The sequence below is a fragment of the Chionomys nivalis genome, chromosome 11, assembly GCF_950005125.1.
Source record: "Chionomys nivalis chromosome 11, mChiNiv1.1, whole genome shotgun sequence".
Lineage (NCBI taxonomy): Eukaryota > Metazoa > Chordata > Mammalia > Rodentia > Cricetidae > Chionomys > Chionomys nivalis.
In genome coordinates this window covers 27,797-47,324 of record NC_080096.1, presented here as the reverse complement: position 1 = coordinate 47,324, position 19,528 = coordinate 27,797, and the positions used below count along the sequence as shown (strand labels likewise).

General features: G+C 43.1%; 1 pseudogene; it reads left to right on the top strand.

The window, feature by feature from the left end:
• Positions 1-19,528, top strand: part of LOC130884061 (serine/threonine-protein kinase DCLK2-like) — a 70,729-nt pseudogene that overhangs the window by 43,046 nt on the left and 8,155 nt on the right.

Sequence of the window (19,528 nt, the reverse complement as noted above, 5' to 3'; positions counted from 1 at the left end):
TCGGAGATGTAGTCCCCCAGAAGAAAAACAGACATGACTTGCAGAGTGAGGTTGAATACCATAACACTTTTAGCATTTAGTTTTACGTTTACTCTGTAGTTAATTTTGTTGAGCTCGTAAATGGTTTCTCCTGTGTAGAGTAGCACCCCACTGTAAACTGTGAATTAAGATTGTATGATTGATAATAGAATTAATGGTATAAGAATTTCCCATAGCAACACGTGGCCTGCTTCAACTTTTCACAGTAATTTCTTGAGATTATAACTATTATACTTTGAGCCTCCCTGTGTATGGATTTCCTTGGTTAGAGGTAGACTCTGCAGTTCTGATATGGTAGCATATTGTGCTCTATACGCTGATATGTGATATATATGCAGAGAGAATATTTATCACAGGAGAGAGGGGCGGGGGGGGGAGACAAAACCTGTGTGTACCCCAAAAGAGCAGAGAGAGATACTCCATGGCTTGTTTTTAACAGTTACTGTTTGAATGTGACCTGTGTTTGGCTGCAGTACCTCCCAGCTATGAATTAAAGGGTTTGCTACAGTAGACATTGAGTGTATAATAGTGTGTATATGCATAGGACCCTGTGCCTTGGATGAAGAACAGGAAGTGCTCTTGGAGAATATATTAAAATCTACAAATTTGGGTGTTATCTCACCATATTGTGGAAGAACAAACCTTGAGTACTCCTGCTGTTTGAGATACTTGATCTCTGTTCACCCAGTGGGTTAACTGGTAATGTCTTGAAGCCCAGATGGGTGACCCTAGGTAATGAAGGACTCTACTTGCTAATCAGGATCACCGGTACCTTACTGGTTTTTTAAAGGATACTCTTTCTGCTGAAGGGATCACCAGGAAGTTAATGTTGGCTGAGTTATTAGCTGCTTACAAAGCAATGTACCATGAACCAGACAGGTTCTGTTAGTTTGCCTGGTGACCTGGGTAGTCACCCTTGGCCTCTGATCTTTGTTGAGTTAGAATTCCGTGGTCGAGGGTGAGGCTTTGCCATGCTAGCATGGGAGACTATGAACTTATAATGTTGCCTCATGCTATGTAATTGATAATTTCTTTAAACACGTAATCCTGCCTCTGCTGCCCAGTGCTGGGTAGCTAGTCCTGCAACTCCTTCATGATGGGACCCTGTCTGATTTTTGAGAAGGAAAAATAGACCAGCTAATGAGTGACCTCCATTATCTCTGTCTTTTATTGTTGACCATAAATGAAGATTGATCTGTGCAAGAACTGAGTACTTATGTTCATCTTGAAGCTGGCAGATTCACAGTGCAGAAAGGGAGAGACAGGACAGTGGTGGAGAATGTTCCTACTTAAACAGTAGTTGATATTAGCAGTGATTAGCTATGTAGTAATTACCTACTTAGTAATTAGGTAATCAATTGTATATGCTCCATAAAAGTCCTGGGTGGCCTTTTCTTGTCCACTTTCCATTATAATCAAGAATCTTGACAAATAAAAACTGATCTTGTCCTAAAGCTAAATTGCTATTGTTACAGTATCAACCAAAATAGATCTGAGTTAAATGTGGCCTGTCTTAACAGGACTGTTATCACTGCTTTTAAATATACACCCTCAGCTAAAAGGTTTGAGAAATCTTTGTTCTCTAGTTACTGAAGCCCATGACCATCCACCCTGTTTCAACTCTTCAAAATAATTTTTTGATATTATGTCATATCCACATTCTCCTTCCTATTTAAATATTGGATTCATTGGATGGTTATTACTGATGATTCATTCAGGTCTACAGTAAAAAATAAATGAAAATGAAAAGTTAGTTTCAGTTTGCAAACTATTACTAGGATAAGCAGGGATTTTCAAGGAGTTTATTACTATTATAGAGAAGGCCCTTGCCAAGGAATGGAAGTCTAGCAAGATGCTCCAGGGTAAAGACTCTATCCACATAAACCTTCAATTTATGTAAGGAGTAAGCAAAGTGATTCCTAGTTCTATGAAGGAACTTTACCAAACCTGCTATGCCTGTGGTGCAAGTGTGTTAGTGTCTATCAATTAAGAAGTTAAACTTTTCAGGACCACTCGTCCTGGTCCTGGAAACAAGAAAAAATCAAAATTGAAGGTGCTGGGTTCTTAGTTTGTGGTTATAAGTCAGCATTTTACTGGTATCCATGATTGGCAGAGTCAGAAATCCAGTGCAGAGATTGTGAGAGTTCATGCCATGAAGCTGTGAGGATAAAACCTGTTGTTGTTTTTTCTTTTTGTGGGGCGTCCACCTTACTCTAAAAAAATGACATACACAGAGCCAAACTCATAGACTTGTGGTCTCTTCTGGGTCTTCATAAGTTCGGCACTTTTAACATTTATGTTTAGGATTCATGTGTAGTTAATTTTGTGTGGCTTGTAAAAGGTTTCTCCTGTGTAGAGTAGCACTCCGCTGCTAAACTGTGATGTGGAAGAGTAGAATTGATAATAGAATTAATGGTGTAAGGATTTACCAGTTCTTCGGAGACAATAAGTCACATAAAGTGTTTTTTTGGGAGCCTAGGCCCCAGTCCTTAGCATCTATCCCAGCCACCATGCCTTTTCCCAGCATGCCAGGTTCTAACCCCTCCTGAGGGTACTTTAGTCATCCCCCCCCCCCGAACGGAAACACGTGGTCTCCCTTTCTTCTTCACTGGGCCTCATTCCTGAGGCTTCCTGTTTCCCCCTCAGGGACACCTGAGAGCCCCTATCTACCTTTAAACCTGGATATTTCTTAATTTGTATGGTTTTGATTTGGCTTGATGGGGAATTTTTGCGTCGTCAGAGAGCTCATTTAGGAAATAGTCCTAATATTTGGAGGTTTTCACCAAGCTAGGGTAGGTCCTTTCCACGTGGCAGGACTCGTGTTGAAAGGCCCCTAGTCTGCATTTTGAGTTCTCTACACCATGCTTAAAACCGGCTTCTGGGGTACAGAGGCTTCGTCTTGGTGAGTACCTTTCCTTGTCTATGCTATAGGTTTTTGGTGGACACATTCGTAATTATTTTTTTGTTGGATTTCCATTTGAAGTTGTGAGCTAACGCTGGGAATTCCAGTCAGGTTGTGCTCAATATTACAGGATCGGGGTTGGCTCATGTGGAGATCTGTTTGAATTGTGATGCCAGGCTTTCAATCTCCAAGATCCCTTTTTGACCTAAGAGCCACTTTGGAGGACGCTCTGAAATGGAGTTAGGCCACGTGGTTGGTCAAATACTCTAAATGGTCATTTACGGTTCAAAGCCAGGTCTGTTTTTGCCCCTGTAAGCTTCTTACAAAAAAAAATCTTTTAAATTTGGCTTTATTGCTAATCTTTGCGTCTTCAAAGAGCTCACTTTGGAACTCTTACTAACAGAAAGTCGAAATTAAGTATTTTACTTTTCTAAATATTTTTCTAAATATTAATCTTAAATATCATTCACATTCATGATTGTTATACCTTTAAGTACGTTTTATTTTTTTTGTGTTTTGGGTTTCTCTGTCTTTGAACTCACAGAGATCTGCCTATGTCTGCTTCCCAAATGCTGGGATTAAAGATGTACACCACCACTTTCCCGCCAGAAGTCAGTGTGTGTACTATTTTTTATAATCTTATTGATCACTTTGAGTGAATGGCTGCTGGTTCCCTAGTAGTGGCTGGTCTCAGGCAGGGAGACACGTGGCCAGCTGGCCAAAGATAGGGATAGACACAACTTGCAGAGTGAGGTCAACTGCGCATGCGTGGCCTTTTCTTGGAACTCTGGGTGATTCTTGCAAATGTGGTCTTTTAAATCTGGTGGGCAGATGCACTACTCTCCACATGCATGACCTCTTTGTCTAACTCATCAGGCAGGCAGATGCTCTACTATGCACATGTGCGGTCCTTTTCTCAAATGCTGTGTGATTCTGGGAAATGTGGTCCTCCCAGGTTAGGTGCAACATTATGGCCTCTACTCACAGTGGCCTTCTGGGAGATGTAGTGCCCCAGACGAAAAACAGACATGACTTGCAGAGTGCGGATGCTTTGAAATGGCTTTAGGCCACGTGGTTGTTCAAATTCTCTAAATGGGCACATGCAGTTCAATGCCAGGTCTGTTTTTGCCTCTGTAAGCCTCTTTAAAAAAATCTATTAAATTGAGCCTGTCTGATACAAATGAGCAAAACTTACATATATATGGTTTTCTGTCCATGGTTTTTTGGTCTCTGTTCTCTCGGTCCACCTCTACCTTAGCCAGTCTCAGCACCATGCTGCCTGAGGCACCGGTCCCTCTCCTACCCCTCAAGCCTACACTCCTTACCTCTTCCGGTTGAGCTACATTCATTCCCTAGTCCTTTGCTTCTATCCCAGCCACCATGCTTGGTCTCTATTTCAAACCCTCGGGAACTTAATTGATGCCCCAAAAGAGAAGCACGTGGTTTCCCTTTCTTCTTCCCTGGGTTCGCCTTCCATGTGTTTTTCCGGTTTTCTCCTTGAGGCCACAGGAGAGCGTGGTTATTTCTTAATTTTGATAGTTTGATGTAATTTTTTTTTTGATGTTTGGGTTTCTCTTGCTTTCAACTTACAGAGATCTGCCAGTGTCTGCCTCCCAAATGCTGTGATTAAAGATATACACCACCGCTTTCCCTCCATAAGTCATACAATGTCATGACATCCAGATTGTGGTTAGATCCTGAGACTTGAAGTGAAGTCACTGTAAGGCTATGTTAATCAGATAATTCCATGGAGCTGTCTTTGAAAGAATTGTTTGCAAAATCCCATGGATCAAATATCAAAGAGCAGTGCATAGAGTGCACTTAAGTAGGATGGCACCAGCTGTGCTCTGTATCCACTCTTCTGTGGTGGTTCAGCCTCCTCCAGGTCTTCTACTATTTAATTTTTTTTGCTCCTCCTGAAACTGTCAGTGACAGTATCACACAGCCCCCATTTTGCAGTCTCCCCAGGAATGTAAAGCTCTTTAGTCTCCATCCCATCAATCCCCAAATATTGTCTGCCTGGCAAGAATAAGGATGTTCTAAGATACACGAAAGGTGGTGCTTTATGTTGTCACCCTTATGTTGTCGTCTGGGGAGATCGATCACCGAATTTGCCAAACTTAGAAGACTACTGGTCTCTCCAGCATCTTCAGAAGTTCCTCACTTTTTCTATAATTTTTAAAAAAATGCTGCAAGATTCCTGGCGGCAGTATGCAGTTGTTGGTCCCAAAATGGGGGTATCGGGCCATGTGGTGGCAGACAGCATGCCCTTGGAGCAGTTAGTCATAGGCATGAATGGCTGTTGCGCCCATAGTGGTGGCCTGAGTGGGGGTGGCAGGCCATGTGGTGTCAGGCAGTGGGCCATGAGAGCAGCTATTCTCAGGCAGAGATGGCTGCTGGTTTCCTAGTAGTGGCTGGTCCCAGGCAGGGAGACACATGGCAGGCGGGCCAAAGATAGAGACAGGGCTAGACACGACTTGCAGAGTGTGGTCTACTGCACATGCATGGCCTTTTGGTGGAACTCTGGGTTATTCTGGGAAATGTGGTCTTTTAAATCAGGTGGGCAGATGCAGTACAGTCCACATGCATGGCCTCTTCGTCTAACTCTGGGTGCTTCTGGGAAATGTGGTCTTTTAGAACAGGCAGGCAGAAGCTCTACTCTGCTCATGCGCGGCCCTTTTCTCAAACGCTGTGTGATTCTGGGAAATGTGGTCTTCCCAGGTTAGGAGGAACATTATGGCCTATACGCACAGCTCCCTTCTGGGAGATGTAGTCCCCCAGATGAAAAACAGACATGACTTGCAGAGTGAGGTTGAATACCATAACACTTTTATCATTTATGTTTACGTTTACTCTGTAATTAATTTTGTGGAGCTCGTAAATGGTTTCTCCTGTGTAGAGTAGCACTCATAAACTGTGAATTAAGATTGCATGATTGATAATAGAATTAATGTTATAAGCATTTCCCATAGTAACACATGGCCGTAAACCTTGCTTCAACTTTTCACAATAATTTCTTGAGATTATAACTATCATACGTTGAGCCTCCCTGTGTATGGATTTCCTGGGGAGAGGGAAAATCTGCAGTCCTGTTATGGTAGCATATTGTGCTATATATGCTGATATGTGATATATGTTGAGAAAATATTTATTACATGGGCTTGTAAAATGTTTCTCCTGTGTAGAGCAGCACTCCACTGCTAAACAGTGATGTAGAAGAGTATAATTGATAATAGAATTAATGGTATAAGGTTGTACCCGTTCTTTGTAGACATTAAGACACAGAAAGATTTAGGTTGGGAGCTTAGGCCCCAGACCTTAGCATCTATCCCAGTTAAAGGCCTGTTCTGGACTTCAAATCCCAGCATGCCAGGTCCTGACCCCTCCCTCCCCTGGATACTTAAGTCATCCCCCCCTCCCCCAAGAGAAACATGTGGTCTTCCTTTTTTCCTCCCAGGTGTTGCATTCCTGAGGTTTCCCATTTTCCTCTCTGGTCCAGCCGATAGCACAGATCTCCCTTTAAACCTGGATATTTCTCAATTTGTATGGTTTTGATTTGGCTTGATTGGCAATTTTTGCTTCCTCAGAGAGCTTGCTTAGGAAATATTTCTAACATTTGGAGGTTCCCACCTAGCTAGGGCAGGTCCTTTCCACGTGGCAGGCTTCATGTTGAAATGCCCCTAGTCTTCAGTTCCAGCTCTCTATGCCAAGCTTAAAAACTGCTTCTGGGCTACAGTGGCTGCGTCTTGGTGAGTCCCTGTTCTTGTCTATGCTATAGTGTTTGTGGGGACCCATTCGTACTTATTTTTGTCGTTTTTGGATTTCCATTTGAAATCCTGTGCTCACGTTGGGAATTTGAGTCAGGTTGTGGCCAATCCTGCGGGATCTGGGTTTGCTGAGGCGGAGATCTGTTTGTATTGTGACGCCGGTTATTCAATCTCTGCGACCCCTTTTTTACCTAAGAGCAACTTTGGAGGATGCTCTGAAATAAACTTAGGCCACGTGGTTGTTCAAATTCTCTAAATGGGCACATACAGTACAAAGCCAGGCCTTTTTTTTGCCCCTGTAAGCCTCTTAAAAAAAAACCTTTTAAATTGAGCCTGCCTGATAAAAATGAGCCAAACTTTCATATATATGGTTTTCCACGATGTTTTTGTCTCTTGTTCTCTAGGTCCACCCCCACTTTAGCCAGTGCTTCTTGGTGAGTCCCTTTTCTTGTCATTGCTATAGGGTTTGATGGGACCCATTTGTACTTATTTTTTTCGTTTTCGGTTTTCTAATTGAAGTCGTGAGCTTAAGCTGGGAATTCCAGTCAGGTAGTGTTCAGTCTGGCAGGATAGGGGTTGGCTGAGCCTGAGTTCTGTTCCTATCTGGACACTGGGCATTTACTAAAAACTAGGTCTGTTTTTTCCTCTGTAAACCTCTTACGTTGTCGTACGGGGAGAGCTATCACCGAATTTGCCAAACTCAGAAGACTGCTGGTGTTTCCAGCATCTTCAGAAGTTCCTCACTTTTTCTTTAATTTAAAAAAAAATACTGCAAGATCCCTGGCAGCAGTAAGCAGCTGTAGTTCCCAAAATGGTGGTAGCAGGCCATGTGGTGCCAGACAGCAGGCCCTGGGAGCAGCCAGTCATAGACAGAAATGGCTGCTGCTTCCAGAGTGGTGGCGTGAATGGTGGTGTCAGGCCATGTGGTGTCAGGCAGTGGGCCCTGAGTGCAGCCATTCTCAGGCATAAATGGCTGCTGGTTCCCTAGTAGTGGCTGGTCCCAGACAGGGAGACACATGGAAGGCTGTCCAAAGATAGAGACAGGGATAGACAGGACTTGCAGAGTGAGGTCTACTGCGCATGCCTGGCCTTTTCGTGGAACTCTGGGTTATTCTTGGAAACTACCTTTCTCACACTCTGTAGTTTAGAATTGTTCTGAACACCCAATCGTACTTCTGTTGCTCAGTACTGGAAAGAAAGTCTTGCTTCTGCTTCAAGGCTTGTCCTTAATTGGTCACTGAGAAGGAAAATAGATGAGTGTCCTCCAACTAATCTGTATTTTATTGTTAACTTTCAAATAAAGAGGGACTCATGTAAGAATTGAGTTCACTGACAAACTATAAATCAGGTATAGTCCCAGCACAGAGAGGTATGGGCACGGCAAGAAGGAGCATGAAATCTTTCCCCCTTATACCATAGCTCACATAAGAAGTAGGCAGTGAGTCAATCAATTTTAGATGATTGCTAAATGTTCTTACTGACCATTTCTTGCATCCACAGATTAAGGAATAAAGAATCAGGATAAAGAACCAAATTACAGTAGTTGATCTACTGTGACAAAAATAGAACTGGATAAAATGGCGTTCCACTGCCTAAAAGAAGTGTTATTTAACATATTTAAGATGTACAGTCTGAGATAAAATCCTTGGTGTGCTGTAATATAAATCACTAAACTTTAGAGCACATGACCAAATATCTGTTTCAGCTTTTTAATTAATTTTTGTGGATTATAATTACATCATTTACATCATCACCTTCTTGCCTCTAAGACTTTCAAGAAATTAGAAAAATCATGAATTTTGCTTTATCAAGAGTTGCTGTTTGAATGTGACTTAGGTTTGCCTTCAGAATATCTGAGCTATAATGGAAAGGGTTGATTACACTGGTCAGTGACTCTGTAATGGAACACACATGCAAGGGACACCATATTTTGGAAGAGGAACAGGAAGTGCTCTGAGAGCCTGGAAGAGTTTCTATTAAAAAACCAATTTTCCAGACTAGATCCCTGTGTTCCCCTAGGGTGGAATGACAGAGCTGGGAAGGGCTTTGCTGGGTTAGTCATTTGATTTCTGCTCATCTAGTAGGGGAACTGGTACTGTCTTGATGCTCAGTTGGGCAATTCTAGCTCCTTAGGGACTTTGGGCAAGCCTAGCAATCAGGAGTACCAATGGGAAGTAGATTGTGAGCCATGAGGGAGCCAATAGGGAGCCATTAGAGTTGTTTTTCTTTTTCCCTAAATTGTATAATTGATTTCTACCTCCAGTTCTTATCCCACCTTCCTCTGAAGACGTAACACTACCTACCATTATTGGATTGTGGTAACTGCTATTGTCTTGAATCCCAGCTAGGTGGTCCTAGCTAATGAGGGACTCTGGTTGGCATTCATGTTCCCCAGCTTGGTCCTGATATCTTATATACCACGTCTATTTGACAATAGATTGTTGCTGTGCTTGTCCTACTGTTTCACTGGTGTCCCCAACAACACACAGCTCGTGTCTCCTGTTAAGTTGGTGACCCACTGTCAAATGTTCAGATTCTTCCAGTGCCTGGGATAAATGAATGGCATGTGCTCATATAATTGACCATATTTTTTTTTAATATGGTTCTATGGAAACCAGTGACAAACACTTGAAATGACTTTAATAGGTATTGCATGTCCCAATTCTCCAATGTTCCTATCTTGTAAGTTATTAGGTTTTGTTCTTTTCCTATGTTCTCTCTCTCCCTCTCTCTCTCTCCCTCTCTCCCTCTCTCCCTCTCTCTCTCCCTCTCTCTCTCTCTCTCTCTCTCTCTCTCTCTCTCTCTCTCTCTCTCTCTCTCTCTGTGTGTGTGTGTGTGTGTAGACTATGTAGCACAGGCTTTAAAACTCATAGTGATCTTCCTGCCTCTGTGTCCAGATTGCAGGTACTAAAAGAATGCACTCCAACATATAGCTTGAAAATAATTTTTATGGTCTACATCTCCTGTTCTTATCATGGCCAAGGAGGCCAGAAGATGGTGTCAGAAGCCCTGGTACTAGAGTTACAGATAGTAGTAAACTTCTATATCTACCAGGAATATAATCTGTATGCTCTGACAGAATTTCAGTGCTCTTAACTGGTAAGATATTTTCTATACTAAGTTTTCTATTCTTGATTTTACTGTCCAAGGCAGCCTAGTCAGGCTCAAACACCTGATGCTGGTTAAAAAGTAAAAAAATTCCTCTAATTGGGAAAATAAGTCTCAGGCAGGGATGAGCTCCCTAACTGTTTATCCAATACAATATGATCAGCCAATTATCCATATATGCACAATCAACAAAAATGGATGCATCAGTTTGTATTCATGTTTTCAGCATATGTATTCACCCAGAGTTAACAAGGAAGACGTTGGAAGGTATTTGGGAATGGAGGGAAAGAAGAGATAAAAGGGGAAAATGATGCAATATCTTTTAATTATCATTTAATGGTGTTCTAGGGAGGTCGCTAGTTGGTTTCTGACTGTCTGGCTTGCTTAGACTGAAAATAATCACTCCAAAAACTATATCAATTAAATAACTGCTTGGCCCATTAGATCTTTCTTCTTATTTGCTAGTTCTTACATATCAATTTAACACATTTTTATTAATCTGTGGATTGCAGCGTGACTGTGTCTTACCGGCTAGATTCCAACCAGTGTATGTCTCTGTCAGCTCCATGGCTTCTCCTAACTCTGCCTTCCTCCTCCCATGCTATAGACCAAGCCAGTTTTCTTCATCCATTAACCAATAATTAACACATAGAAGTACCCCCCTCACCATTATGGAAATAAGTTTTAAATACAAAGAGAGATTAGAGAGATGGCTCAACAATTAAGAACACTTGGTGAGTGCTGGAGAGATGGCTCAGAGGTTAAGAGCATTGCCTGCTCTTCCACAGGTTCTGAGTTCAATTCCCAGCCACCACATGATGGCTCACAACCATCTGTAATGAGGTCTGGTGCCCTCTTCTGTCCTGCAGGCTTATACACAGACAGAATATTGTATACATAATTAATAAATTAATTTTTTTTTTTTAAAAAAAGAACACTGGGTGTTGTTACCGATCCCAAGGTTCTATTCCCAGCACCTACATGGTAGCTAACCATTTGCTTTAACTTCAGTCCCAGGCATCTTCTGCCTTCTTCTTGCCTCTGTAGGTACTGTGCACAGACATATGCTACCAAAACACCCATACAACTATTTAGGTTAATAGAGTTCATCATAGCCATCCATCTAAGAACAGAGTGTACAGTGCTGCTAAGTTACCTTTCCTTGAAGTTTTTTTTTATGTTCTCTATCTTTTGTATCTGTGAGAATTGTGGCATTGGTATAGTTATCTTTTAGATCAAACATCAAGATCGACAGGCCACATAGGCTCCAAAACAGTCCTTATCCTCTGTGTGTTTTACCTAATTTTCAGCTAAGACCATGTTGTTGTAAATTTAAAAAAGCATCACAAAAGGAGAGCTCACAAGGAGTGATTTTTTTAATTATGGTAAAGGTAATGTGAAAAGAGTGGGGATACCAGTCTTTAGGTAAAGGAGCAGCAGAAGAGAAGAGAGAGGTAGAGAGATGGAGGGAAAAGACAGAGACAGGCAAAAAAGGAGAAAGAGAAAAGGGCAGAAAGGTAGAAATGGAGGGAGAGGGAAATAGAGGAAGTGGGCAAGGCAAACCTTTAATGTGCACAGGAGGTGATCTTAGTGACTGAAGCTGAGGACATATCCTGTTACAACCCCAATGGCAGACCAGTACAGATGCCTGAATACTAACACTTGTGGTACAAGATAAACATGTCAGAGGCATTTCTTTCCATCATTTTTATAATTTATATGTTTTTACATGACTTTGAAGTGAGAATGTCCCTAAACATCTCCACTTTTATATTGTCATCATTTTCAGAAATGCATTTGTTAACTGAACCTGCTTAGGAATACACAGAACTCTACATAAATGTGTAGAAACTCCCTTAGTAAAATCCACATGCTTCCTTTGTTTTTGAAAAGCATTGTTTTGGAAATAACTTCCATGCTTCCCCTGTCTCCTGCTGATAACAATTTTTCTTATTTCTTCTGTCTTGGCTGTTGTGATGGCTAATCTTGGAAGTCAAGTTGACTACATCTGGAATTAACTAAAAACCAATGGGTATACTGATGAGGGATTTTTCTAAAGCTTTTAAAATTAAAGACCTGTCTTTAATCTGGATCATTTGAGGTGATAGTCACCTTCAGATGCTTGGTTGCTGTGCACACTTCTAACCCCAGCACTCAGGAGGTTAAAGCAGTCAGATTTTGAGAGTCAGAGTTTGAGACCATCCTTATCTACAGAATGAATTCCAGGGCCAGCATTAGGGCAGGGTTAGGGTTAGGGCGGTCCTAGGGTTAGGGCGTGGCTAGGGGTGGGGCGTTGCTAGTGTGGGCGGCACTAGGAGGGTGGAACGTTGCGAGGTGTGGGTGGGGCCGGGGTTACTGGGCACTTAGGGTGGCCTGGGGGGCTAGGGTTATGGCGTGGCTAGGCTTAGGGCGTGTCTAGAGTTGGGGCATTGCTAGTGGTGGGCGCCGCTGGGGTTGTGGCGTCGCCAGGGCTGGGGTTACCCTGCACTTGGGGTCCTTGGGGGACCCGTGGTGCCTGGAGTGCAGGGGGCCGGGCGTGGGGTCCCCGCGGGGCGTGTTCGGTCCCGTGGATGCTCTCTCGGTTCCGGTCCGGGACTTCATCTCCCATGATTCCCGGCTGCGGCCATTTTTCCTGTATTCCGGGACCGGTCCGAGAGGACTCGGTCTCCCATGATTCCCGGCCTGCATGCCCAGGCTCCTTCCTTCCTGTCTGCCTGCCCGGGAAATACAGACAGGCCGCTCCCGCCAGGCTGGTAGCTGGCTCCCAGCGCGCGGGAGAAGCAGAGAAAAGGAGAAATAAGTAGAAAAAAGAAAAACCGCCGCTCTCCACCCCCCCCCCGCGGCAGCTCCAGCTGCTGGCGCTTGTGGAGCCGCGATTGTCACGGGGGAATCCGAGGTGCTGTTTCACGGAGGGGGAGAGGGCGGAGTTCCGTTTCCCGCACTGGCGGGCCGCTTCCAGGCTGTCCCCGGGAACTGGGGTGCCCGGGCCTCCCGGGCCGGCGCAGGGGTTACTGCGGCATTGGGTGGCGACGTGGTAAGGTCGTGCGGCGGGGTGGGGGGTTGGCGGGCTAGGAGGGTGGGAGCAGGAGGGAGTTGCGAGCCGCGTGGCTTCCCCACAGCACAGCGGGAGCTGGGGGAGAGGGAGCAGTTTGCTAGCTTTTTATTGAGTATTTTTGCATATCTATGTTCATAAGTGAGATTATTTTTTAATTCTCTTTCTTGGTTGATTCTGTGTGGTTTTGTGATCAGGGTAACTGTAGTCTCCTAAAAAAGAGTTTGGCACCGGGCGGTGTTGGCGCACGCCTTTAGTTCCAGCACTCAGGAGGCAGAGGCAGGCGGATCTCTGTGATTTCCAGACCAGCCTGGTCTACGATTAGCACTTCTGAAGAAATCTTTTTCTCAATCACTGTATCTTGGGCTCCCTTTTTGGGAGACAGAGTTTATCAGCTTAGCAGCTGTGCCATGGTGAGTGTTTGCTCTCCACCGATGGGAGGAGCGGTGGGCCGAGGTGAGTAAGGAGCCAATGTTCTCAGGTGTGGAGGATTGGCCTTCCTTGGTGCACGTGGCTGCCCTCCCCACGTGCAGAGGAGTGGCTGGGCTTGGCAGGTGAGGGGTCACTGTCCCAAAACTAGGATTGAATGGCCTCCTGAGGCTTGTAGCCGGTCTGGAGCGTCTTCCCCTGTCTGTTTGTGATCCAATGGACAAACACAGAGTTTAATGTGTTTCTGCCTTGTCCTAAGTAGTCCTAAGTGATCCTTGCAACACCCTGCTGGCAGCCTCTGAATAACTTCTCTGCCCTGGCTTTGTCTGCTCAGAGCAGAGCGCTGTGATCCACAAATGGTGTTGCCTTATGTTGTCGTGCTTATATTGTCTTACGGGGAGAGCTATCACCAAATTTGCCAAACTCAGAGACTACTGGTCTCTCCAGTATCTTCAGAAATTCTTCACTTTTTTAAATAGTTTTTTAAAAAAATGCTGCAAGATCCCTGGCGGCAGTAGGCAGCTGTAGTTCCCAAAATGGTGGTACCGGGCCATGTGGCGGCAGACAGCAGGCCTTGGGAGCAGCCAGTCATAGGCAGAAATGGCTGCCGCTCCCAGAGTGGTGGCGGCAGGCCATGTGGTGGCAGGCAGTGGGCCCTGAGTGCAGCCAGTCTCAGGCAGAGACAGCTGCTGGTTCCCCTAGTAGTGGCTGGTACCAGGCATGGAGACACATGGCAGGCGGGCCAAAGATAGAGACAGGGATAGACATAACTTGCAGAGTGAGGTTGAATATTATATCACTTTTAGCATTTATGTTTACGATACCTCTGTAGTTAATTTTGTGGAGCTCGTAAATGGTTTCTCCTGTGTAGAGTATCACTCCCACTGCTAAACTGTGAAGTAGGATTGCATAATTGATAATAGAATTAATGGTACAAGAATTTACCATATTTTCTGTAACACATGGCCATAAAGCCTGCTTTAACTATTTACAATAATTTTTTGAGATTATAACCATATCATACTCTGATCCTCCCTGTGTATGAATTTCCTGGGAAGAGGGAGACTGCAGTCCTTGTATGGTAGGATATTGTGCTTTTTATATCACTGTCCAGTGTACAAACAGAGCCATGCTTTTGGTGTGCTGTGGGAAGACAGATTATAAAACTGACGATATGGTTTCTAGAAGTTCTGAATATTACAGTCTACTCTTAAGTTTGTCTTACAAATGTTTTAAATAGATTAAAAGCTGGTAGAACTACAGTGCTGTTGATTTAGCAATGCATGATTAAAATGTTTCTAACTTTCTGCTACCACCAGTTGCAATGGTGTGATTCATTGATGTTTAATTCCAGGGGACAAAGTTAGTTTCCGAGCTGCAGAGGAATCTGTTCTTGAATCTGTGGTATTTTAGTGTCTGCAGCACATCTGCCCAGGACCTTCTGGCTTTCTTGGTTTCCATTGAGAAGTTGGGTGTAATTCTGATGCTTTTCCCTATATATGTTACTTGACCTTTTTCCTTTGCAGCTCTTAATATTCTTTCTTTATTCTGTATGTTTTGTTTTTTGATTATTATATGGTGAGGGGATTTTTTTTTTATCCAGTCTATTTGGTGTTCTTTAAGCTTCTTGTACCTTCAGAGGGATATCCTTCTTTAAGTTGGGAAAGTTTTAGTCTATAATTTTCCTGAATATTTTCTGTGCCTTTTGTCCCTATTATTCTTAGGTTTGGTCTTTTGATGTTTTCCCAGATATCCTGGATGTTTTTTGTTAAGAATTTGTTAGATTTAATGTTTTCTTTGCCTGATGAATTTATTTTATCTAGCTATCTTTAACCCCTGAGATTCTCTCTTCCATCTTTTCTATTCTTTTGGTTATACTTCCTTCAATTGATGCTGACATTGTCTTTGCATCTTGGTCCCATTCTAAGGACCTGAGTCCCAAAGGCTGTCTGAGTCTTTGGGAACTGTTCTCGGTCTGCTCTTTGACTCAGGGAGCCATTGAGGTCTCCTTTAGCCTGCTCTCTTGCTCTGTTCTCCTGGGTTGCTCTCACAGCTAGAGTTCGTCTCTTGGTCCTCTCAGCAGAACCTCTCCTCCAGGCTTTATAGATAACCTGCATCAGGTTAGTGAGGACCTCTGCTGGGGTCCTGATCACTCACATCTTTGTCCTCTCAGTATTGTAGCAAGTTGTATTTCTGAGTTCCACTGAAGTTGAAGGATAGGTGAATTTGGTTGCAGGATGGTGTTTGTTGCTTGTGGTCGTCCAGTGGTTGGTAGTGGGTATTGTGCCAGCCTATCTGCAGGAAACTCTTCTGTAGATTTGGTAGAGAAACTGAAGCATTCAGGGTAGAGGTCCAGGGTTTTGCCTCACTATGGATTGCCTAGAAAGTGTGCGTGTCGGGGGATGGCTGTACACTCACCTCTTGGTTCTTTGTATTGGAGCAAGCTACTTTCAGAGGTTATGGTTATCCTTAGGTGACCAAAAACTCCATAAAAAGAGCAATGAGTAGTGACACACTACAAACCATGCATTCAAGCATCTGTATAAAAACTGAGCTCATTATTAAACCAACTTACTGTAGTTACAGTATTTCAAGTAAACTAGTACAACTAGATAAAAGGATGTGGTCCTGCCTAACACGACTGTATACCCTCATAATGATGTAAGTTGTACTTGGTGTGCTCTAATATAGATCCTTAGCCTCTGCATCACCTGACCATGAAGCTTGTTTCAACTTTTTAACCGTAATTTTTTGATAACGTAATTACATTATTTTCACAATTTCTGCCTTGCTTCTAACTGTTCCCATGGACCCTTTATTGTGTTCTAATCCAAGGCCCCTTTTTAACAATTATTGTTTGAATGTGACCTGTGTTTGGGTGCAGGACCTCCCAGCTATGAAGTAAAGGGTTGGCTACATTGGACATTGAGCGTATAATGGAATGTGTATACATAGTACCCTGCGCGTTGGATGAATTGCTCTTGGAGAATAGATGATTTTATTAAACGACAAATTAGGGTCTTATCTCACCATAGTGTGGAAGGACAAACCTGGAGTACTTTTGCTCTCTGAGATCTTTGATCTGTTTACCCAGTAGGTTAACTGTTAATGTCCTTAATCCCAGATGGGTGATTCTAGCTAATGAAGGACTCTACTTGCTAATCAGGAGCACCCGTTCTTTAAAGGATTCTCCTTTTCTCCTGAAGGGAGCACTAGTAAGAGCAGTTTGACTTAGTTATTAGCTGCTTAGAAAGCAATGGACCATGAACCAGACAGGTTCTGTTAGTTTGTGTGATAACCTTGGCCTCTGATCTTTGTTGAGTGTGAATTCCCTGGGCAAGGGGTAGGCTTTGCCATACTAGCATGGGTGACTATCAACTCCTAATGTTGTTGCCTCATGCAATGTAATTGAAAATTGCTTTAAACACCTAATCCTGCCTTTGCTGCCCAGTGCTGGGTAGGTAGTCCTGCAACTCCTTCAGTACTGGGCCTTGACTGGTCTGTGTGAAAGAAAAATAGACCAGCTAATGAGTGACCTCCAGTATCTCTGTCTTTTAGTGTTGCTTATAAATGAAGATTGATCTGTGCAAGAACTGAGTACATAGGTCAAGCTTTTTTTTTTTTTTTTTTTTTTTTTTTTGGGTTTTTTGAAACAGGGTTTCTCTCTAGCTTTGGAGCCTGTCCTGGAACTCCCTTTGTATACCAGACTGGCCTTGAACTCACAGAGGTCCGCCTGTTTCTGCTTCCCGAGTGCTGGGATTAAAGGCATGCGCCACCACCGCCCCACTCATAGGTCAAGCTTTAATCGTTAATTCCAACACTTTTATTCCCAACATTTGGGAGCTAGAAGTAGTTTTAACTGTGTGACTTCAATGGGCAGAGGTAGATTGTCCTCTGTGCCTTTAAGGTGTGGCAGGAAACACCTTTAATCCCAATGCCTGGTAGGACAGGACAGGCAGATCTCGGTGAGTTCGGTGTTTGGTAGCACACACCTTTAATCTCAGCACTATTGGTAAAGATCTCTTTGAGTTCAAGGACAGCCTGGTCTACAGAGTCATTCCTGGACAAAGATATACAGAGAACCTGTATCAAAAAGAAAAAGTAAATATAAAAGAAATAGATTTTAAGTAAAGCCACATAAAGATGGAAAATACACAGAGAATCTTGTTATTGTATGTTATTATGCTCTCTTTGAATCGTTTTAATGCTGGCCCTTCTTGTGACAAAACAGCATTGCAAATAATATGGTTTCTGTGTTATTATTTCAGGTCTGAGCACTTGGGAACAAACAAGCATCCACCCATCCATTCCTTAGAGAAGGTAAGGCACATTGCTTTGTGGAAGGTCCAAGGCCCTCTCTACTATATCTAGGCTGAACAAGGTATCCATCCAAAGAGAATAGTTTCCCAAAAAGCCAGTACAAGCAGTAGAGATAAATCCTGGTTCCACTCCCAGTGGCCCATCAGTCTTCCTCAGCCATACCACTGTCAACCATATTCCAAGGGAATAGTTTGCACCTATGCTGGTTCCTTTCCAGTCTGACTGATGTTGGTGAGCTCCCATTAGCTCAGTTAAACTGTTTTAGTGGGTGAACCCATCATGGTCTTGACCTCTTTGCTCATATTCTCACTCCTTCCACTCTTCAATTGGACTTTGAAAGATCAGTCCAGAGCTGTGATGCGTGTCTCTGCCTCTACTTCCATCAGTTGCTGGATGAATGTTCTTTGGTCATATTTAAGTTATTCATCAGTCTGACTACAAGACAAGGCCAGCTCAGTTCTTGAGTGTTTCCACTATGACTGTAGCTTTGTAATCAGCTTTTTATGTTATAAATTTTTGGAAATCGTCATTGAAATATATTCGTTTTATGCTTCCAATTTACTATACACAGCATAATGTTCCCAAGAATTGTTTATTTGCTTCTTCATTTACTTAGGTTGTTTTTCTTGTCGCTGTTAATCTGTGAAAGATTTTGGTTTATTGGCTAAAATGTTTTTGTAGGTGGTTCCTCATATATTCTGATTTAAAATACCAACACTCTAGTTGAGAGGCTCACAAATATCTATTATTCCATATCCTGTATACATGCAGAGAACATTCATTCTCATGTCCAAAGATTTTTAAGAAATAGCAATAAACTTGTTTTCAAAAGTGCTTGTGCCCAGGCAGTGGTGGTGCATGCCTTTAATCCTAGCACTCATAACACAGAGGCAGGCCAACCTGGTCTACAAAAGCTAGTTCCAGGGCTGGCTCCAAAGCTACAGAGAAACCCTCTCACCCCCCCACCCACCAAATGCTTGTGAAACAATTTTAAACTGATTTGCTTTAGGTATATATTGATTCTTAAAAGTCTTTTATCTTGTATTTTGTTCTTTTAATTATTTTTTTTCATTCAGAAATTTACACTATCCCCTCTCCTCCCATTCCCCACTCACTCCCCCATTCCCCCTCTTCCCTCCCCTTCTTAAGAGAGGGAAGGTAACCAGGCCTTGTGTGAAGTATAAGACCCTCCCCTATATGTCCATGCCTAGGAAGCTTTGTATCCAAATAGACTAGGGTGCCAAAAAGGCAGTACATGTAGCGGAAACCAGACCCAGTGCCTTTATCAATGGCTTCTCAGTCACCCTTATTGTCAGCCACATTCAGAGAGTCTGGTTTGATTTCATGCTTGCCTGTTCATTCATTCCTGGTCCCGCTGGATTTTCTGAGCTCCCATTAGACCAGTCACACTGTCTCAGTGAGAGGACCAACCCCTCGTGGTCCATACTTCCTTCCTTGATCATATTCCCCCTTTTTCTGCTCTTCAACTGTACCTTGGGAGCTCAGTCCACTGCTTTGATAAGGTTCTCTGTCTTTATCTCCATCCTTCACCAGATGAAGATTCTATGGTGATACTTGAGATAATCATTTGTGTGGAACATGGCTTTTCCCTTCAGACCAGAGGAGTAGAGACGGTATACTGTGTACACTGGAAAGGGGAAAAAGACTGGACAATAACTAGATCACAGAATGAAGTCTAAGGGAGTGAGCTTAATGGGTATTCATTTCAAAGAAGGACCTGATTGGGCACAGTGAGTGACTGTGTGATTTCCCATCATATATTAATTCATTGCATGTGAATGAAGACAGACAGACACCATTGCATGTACAGTTTTGGAATGTCTAGCAGGTAGGGCCTTGTCTATTTCTGAGTTCTAGGTGTGGTAGCACATGCCTTTTATCCCAAACCTT